Below are 7167 nucleotides of genomic sequence, written 5' to 3' on the forward strand. Positions count from 1 at the left end.
CTTGGAGTTGGGTACGGTGTTCGGTTTGTAATGTAGTTGGTGGCCATCCAAGTTGTGCATTTGGGATTTAAACACATCACACACCACCGTACCCATACATATATTCGGGCCGCATGGAGTGTATACGGGGCCTTCTGATCGACCACGTCTCCCTTGTGCGGTTTTTCGTGATGACACGCATATCTGTGGGCTCCCCGAGTGTATATATATCATCCCTTTGACCGATAATGAGGGGTATGTGTTGGCCATGAATGGATTCCTCCTAGTTCGTGTTAGGGCCGGTCACCGTCACATGTAGCTCAACCAAAGCTTGAGCTCATGCGTTGTCAGGATTCCCTCCCACATGCTCGGAATGCTAGGTTCGACCTACATCATACCATGCGTATCTCGTCCTTAACAACCTTGCCTTCATGGTTATTGTCTGTATCGAGAAGTAGGCACCACATCTAAGTTGTACATTATTCTATATTTAAAACACACATCACCCCTTCGGAACATACATCATTTCGGGCTGCATGCAAGAGATGCTGGTTTTGTGGTCCCTCTCGTGCGATTTTTATGATGGTTCAATCTATTGGCCCAAGCGGTTCATCGACGACAACAACTGTCGTTTGACCAAACTATAGATTCATTGGTCCGTCTTATGGTAGGTCATGGTGACATGCATGTATGAACAAAGTATCGATCATTACGTGCGTCCGCCCCGCTGACACGAAGTGGGAGGTGGTGGGCCAATCATCCTAGCTAGGTACGACATTATGTCACTATAGATATATCCAAGGGTGCTTTCAGGTTTGCGAGGCATGTGTAGGTTCAATATCCGGCGTATCTCGTAGTAGGCGTCCTAAGCTAGGCGTCTTGGAACAATGGTAACATGGACATGAGGTTTTACCCAGCTTCGGGCCCTCTCCATGGAGGTAATACCCTACATGCTGCTTTTGATTGTATTCATATGGGTGTAGTACAGAGTACACGTATCTACCATGAGATTGTAGTAATGAATATGAGATTGTCTATTGACTAGCCTGGCCTCGGTTTATATAAGAAACCGAAGGCCTAGGGTTTAGGAGAGTCCTTGTCTTGGGCGCCAAGTCTTGTGGAGTCTTCCTTGTATGCGTCAGGGGTTGTCCGACCTGGCCCATGAGTATACGGCCATGGGGGTCCTCGGCCCAATCCAACTAATCGGGAGACGACGTGGTGAGTACCCCCTAGTCCAGGACACCGTCAGCAGGTGCCACCAAAGTTATTCATTGTGTATTTAAAGTTTTAAACACCCCAATATTCCTACATATATTTGGCCACTTCCAAATGGTTCTTGACTTCTGGCCCCTCGCTTCGATCTTCGATGACGCGCCCAACAGTGGGCCCGCGCAGTCAAAGTTGTACATTGGAATTTTGAACATCACATACCACCCTTTTCACTCATATATATTTGGCCCACATGCTGGTGTGGCTGTCTTCTGACCCTCTCTAACGGGTTTTTCTTGCTGCAAAGACTCTAATGCCCAACGGACACGGGTATAATATCTTAACCGCGTGCGATACAAGTGCGTTGTGAATCACCACGCCCGCGCAAGCGCGAGCAAAGGTGGAGGTACTAGTTCAACCATGTGCGATGTATAAGCACCAGCCGACCGCGCAAGCGCGAGCAAAGGGTGGAGGTACTGGCTTAACCGTGTGCGATGCAAGTGTGCTGTAAAATCACCACCTGTGCAAGCTAAAGGCCGGTAAGTTTATTTGGAAATTAGGACAAACCGTGTGCGATAGACCAGCTAGCTACAAATATAAAAACAAACTACCTGCCTTAAGCGTTCCAAAAATCGGCGGTTCCGCCACTTTTCCTTATTATCATACACGCATATTGTTATTGGACCGTGCACGATCTTGGGCACTCTCGCCACACATCAATTCCTTTACCCAAATTTTAGTAGCCGCCGTACTTCAACCGTCGCCCACACTCCTCCAGCACCGACCTTATATTAAAATTGCAGTAGCCGAGGCATTTGAACCGTCACCCTCCCTCGCCCACCACCATCTCCACCCACTATTACTAAAATTTTCACTAGCCGCGGCGTACTCAAACACCCCCTTCCATAGTCCCCCACCTGCCCCCTCCCCCCCTCAAACCCTAGCTCACCGCCGCCGCTGCTGCCAACCCCTGCCGGTCTGCCCGTTCCTCCTAGCTTAGATAATAAAGTTCAGGTTACCCAGCGATTCCCATATCGTCGCCCCACTCCCCTGAGTTTTTAGTTGAGGCCTGCGGTGTCCCTCCCCGCCAGATCCACATCCCCTGCTCTAGAATGTCATAGCCTAAGCTCGACCACGTATCTCGGGGAGCCCGACGAGCGTTCGGCCAAGAAGATGTTTATCATGGCTTCTCCAACGGACATTGGCGAGGTGGCCGCTGTTTGCCCTGACCTGTCGATCCCGGAGCAACACGCCGCGGTGGAGGCCGGCAAATACATTGACTAATTTGCCATGCCGAAGGCTTCATGTCAGCGGGATAGTGTATTATTGTATCTTGGGAAAGCTGGATACAACATCAAGCTCGTCCACAGCGACGGCTTCACGTGGGCCATGTCACAAATTAAGTGGTCCATCCCCAACCCCTCTGGTTCAACCGCCGTCGATCTCTTCGACGGCCTACCACTCCAAGCGGTCAAGGATTTGCAATCTTTATACGCCATCGAGCCCATTTTGTCATTTCTGAAGGACACGTTCTATGGTGGCGACTTGGGATCCTCAATTGCCAAGTCAGATCTCATCGACCACGACCACGAGGAGGGCACCCACGAAGGTTCTTCCAAGGTGAAATAGCCCATCTGTGACATCGGAGAGCGCACCATGGGTCTGTGCACTTCCAACTGGAAGGATCCCATCCATGAAATGTGAGGCAACATCCTATCAGCCAATCTTACCTTTTCTAGCTTGCCAACCCGCACCCTTTGTTGTAGTACCATTTGCCATGCAATGCTTTAGTTGTGTCGTGTTTAATTATTTCAGTTATGCAAAAATGTATTGTTCAATAGGGCTATGGTGATGTTTAAGTATGAATTGTCCACTTCAGTTTCACAAATGGCTATAATTGGTTGTTTATAGTGAGTAGATGCCTTGTTTATCTTGAAGGAAATATGCCCTAGAGGCAATAATAAAGTTATTATTTATTTCCTTATATCATGATAAATATTTATATTCATGCTAGAATTGTATTAACGGGAAACATGATACATGTGTGAATACATAGACAAACTTAAAGTCACTAGTATGCCTCTACTTGACTAGCTCATTAATCAAAGATGGTTATGTTTTCTAACCATAGACATGAGTTGTCATTTGATTAACGGGATCACATCATTAGTAGAATGATGTGATTGACATGACCCATTCCGTTAGCTTAGCACTTGATCGTTTAGTATGTTGGTATTGCTTTCTTCATGACTTATACATGTTCCTACAACTATGAGATTATGCAACTCCCGTTTACCGGAGGAACACTTTGTATGCTACGAAACGTCACAACGTAACTAGGTGACTATAAAGGAGCTCTACAGGTGTCTCCAAAGGTACATGTTGAGTTGGCGTATTTTGAGATTAGGTTTTGTCACTCCAATTGTCGGAGAGGTATCTCTGGGCCCTCTCGGTAATGCACATCACTATAAGCCTTGCCAGCAATGTAAGTAATGAGTTAGTTACGGAATGATGCATTACATAACAAGTAAAGAGACTTGCCGGTAACGAGATTGAACTAGGTATTGAGATACCGACGATTGAATCTCGGGCAAGTAACATACCGATGACAAAGGGAACAACGTATGTTGTTATGCGGTTTGACTGATAAAGATCTTCGTAGAATATGTAGGAGTCAATATGATCATCCATGTTCTGCTATTGGTTATTGACCGGAAACGTGTCTCGGTCATGTCTACATAGTTCTCGAACCCGTAGGGTCCGCACGCTTAAAGTTAGGATGACAGTTATATTATGAGTTTATGAGTTTTGATGTACCGAAGGTTTTTCGGAGTCCCGTATGTGATCACGGACATGACGAGGAGTCTCAAAATGGTCGAGACATGAAGATTTATATATTGGAAGCCTATATTTGGAAGTCGGAAGTGTTCCGGGTGAAATCGGGATTTTACCGGAGTACCGGGGGGTTACCGGAACCCCCCGGGGGCTTAATGGGCCATAGTGGGCCTTAGTGGAGAAGAGGAGAGGAGGCCAGGGCAAGGCCGCGCGCCCCTCCCCCCTAGTCCGAATAGGACAAGGAGAGGGGGGTGGCGCTCCCCCTTTCCTTCCTCTCTCTCCCTCCTCCTTCCCCCCTTCTCCTAATCCAACAAGGAAGGAGGCTGTCCTACTCCCGGTGGGAGTAGAACTCCCCTTGGCGCGCCTCCTCCCTGCTGGCCGCCCCTCCCCCCTTGCTCCTTTATATACGGGGGCAGGGGGCACCTCTAGACACAACAATTGATCTCTTGATCTCTTAGCCGTGTGCGGTGCCCCTCTCCACCATAGTCCTCCTCGATAATATTGTAGCAGTGCTTAGGCGAAGCCCTGCGACGGTAGAACATCAAGATCGTCACCACGCCGTCGTGCTGACAGAACTCTCGCTCGACACTCGGCTGGATCGGAGTTCGAGGGACGTCATCGAGCTGAACGTGTGCTAGAACTTGGAGGTGACGTAGTTTCGGCGCTTGATCGGTCGGGCCTTGAATACGTATGACTACATCAACCGCGTTGTTCTAACGCTTCCACTTTCGGTCTATGAGGGTACGTGGACAACACTCTCCCCTCTCGTTGCTATGCATCACCATGATCTTGCGTGTGCGTAGGAAATTTTTTGAAATTACTACGTTCCCCAAACATATTTGTATTTGGTTGTTAGGTTGGTTGGAGTGAGCATTTTTCCAGTTAGCGAGCAGATGCCTTGTTTATATGTATTTGGTTCTTAGTTTGGTTGCAATGAGCATTTGTCCAGTTATCAAGCAGATGCCCTGTTTATTTGTATTTGGTTGTTAGGTTGCTTTTTTTAGCATTTTTCTAGTTATCAAACATATGCCTTGTTTATGTGTATCTGCTTGTTAGGTTGGTTGTAGTGAGCATTTGTCCAGTTTTCAAGCATATGCCCTGTTTATCTGTATTTACTTGCTAGGTTGGTTGCAATGAGACTGTCCAGTTTTCAATGGCTATATTTGGTTGCTATACTGGTTATTTATGCCTTGTTTATTTCAGTCATTCACAATATGTTGTTCATTATGTGCAAGTCAGAACTGTGCCGCTCGACTACATCAATACCAGTTTGAACGGCTATATTTGGTTCCAGTTATTCCTGGTGTAGTTAACACATGCCCTTTTCAGTTTTACACATTTATCCAGTGTGATGTTTAAGCATTACCTTCGTTCTATTAATTTTCAAAAATACCAGTTTGAATTGCAATATTTGATGGCTGTTAAGCCTGCTATCAGTAACATTGTCTTCCATTTTATATCTGCTTTAACGGCATGCTGAAACCAACACATTCAAACTATCATTTGGAGATGATGTTGTTTACCTTTGCTATATTTGTTTGATGTTAAGGTTGCTGTACTTACCATGCCTTTCCACTACTTATGCAGGACAACAATGGGAGTGGCCACCATTTTCCATCGAGGTTAGATTCATCCCTCGGATTGTACTCCCCACTTCGTCCCATAATGTAGTGTATATAGATCCAGGCCTGGACACTTGTTAGCTTCTAGTATTGACTTGTTGCTAGTAGGTACTGAAGGAAATATGCCCTAGAGGCAATAATAAAGTTATTGTTTATTTCCTCATATCATGATAAATGTTTATTATTCATGCTAGAATTGTATTAACCGGAAACATGATACATGTGTGAATACATAGACAATAATAAAGTCACTAGTATGCCTCTACTTGACTAGCTCATTAATCAAAGATGTTTATGTTTCCTAACCATAGACATGTGTTGTCATTTGATTAACGGGATCACATCATTAGGAGAATGATGTGATTGACATGACCCATTCTGTTAGCCTAGCACTTGATCGTTTTAGTATACTGCTATTGCTTTCTTCATGACTTATACAAAGTTCCTGCAACTATGAGATTATGCCACTCCCGTTTACCAGAGGAACACTTTGTGTGCTACCAAACGTCACAATGTAACTGGGTGATTATAAAGGTGCTCTACAGGTGTCTCCGAAGGTACATGTTGGGTTGGCATAATTCGAGATTAGGTTTTGTCACTCCGATTGTCGGAGAGGTATCTCTGGGCCCTCTCGGTAATACTCATCACATAATCCTTGCAAGCATCGTAACTAATGAGTTAGTTATAAGATGATGTATTACAGAACGAGTAAAGAGACTTGTCGGTAACGAGATTGAACTAGGTATTGGATACCGACGATCAAATCTCGGGCAAGTAACATACCGATGACAAAGGGAACAACGTATGTTGTTATGCGGTTTGACCGATAAAGATCTTCGTAGAATATGTAGGAACCAATATGGGCATCTAGGTCCCTCTATTGGTTATTGACCGAGAATGGTTCTAGGTCATGTCTACATAGTTCTCGAACCCGTAGGGTCCGCACGCTTAACGTTACGATGACAGTTTTATTATGAGTTTATAAGTTTTGATGTACCGAAGTTTGTTCGGAGTCCCGGATGTGATCACGGACATGACGAGGAGTCTCGAAATGGTCGAGACATAAAGATTGATATATTGGACGACTATATTCGGACACCGAAAAGGTTCCGGGTGATTTCGGAGAAAACCGGAGTGCCGGGGGGGTTACCGGAACCCCCCAGGAGAGTATTGGGCCTATGGGCCTTAGGGGAAAGGAGAGAGGGGCGGCCAGCATGGGCCGCGCGCCCCCTCCCCCCTCTGGTCCGAGTTGGACTACGAGGGGGGGCGGCGCCCCCCCTTTCCTTCCCCCTCTCCCCCTTCCTTCCCCCTCCTAGTAGGAGTAGGAAAGGAGGAGTCCTACTCCTACTAGGAGGAGGATTCCTCCTCCCTTGGCGCGCCCAAAGGGGCCGGCCGGCCTCCCCCCTCCCTCCTTTATATACGGGGGCAGGGGGCACCCCATAGACACACAAGTTGATCTACGGATCGTTCCTTAGCCGTGTGCGGTGCCCCCTTCCACCATATTCCACCTCGGTCATATCGT

The sequence above is a fragment of the Triticum dicoccoides genome, chromosome 5B, assembly GCF_002162155.2.
Source record: "Triticum dicoccoides isolate Atlit2015 ecotype Zavitan chromosome 5B, WEW_v2.0, whole genome shotgun sequence".
Lineage (NCBI taxonomy): Eukaryota > Viridiplantae > Streptophyta > Magnoliopsida > Poales > Poaceae > Triticum > Triticum dicoccoides.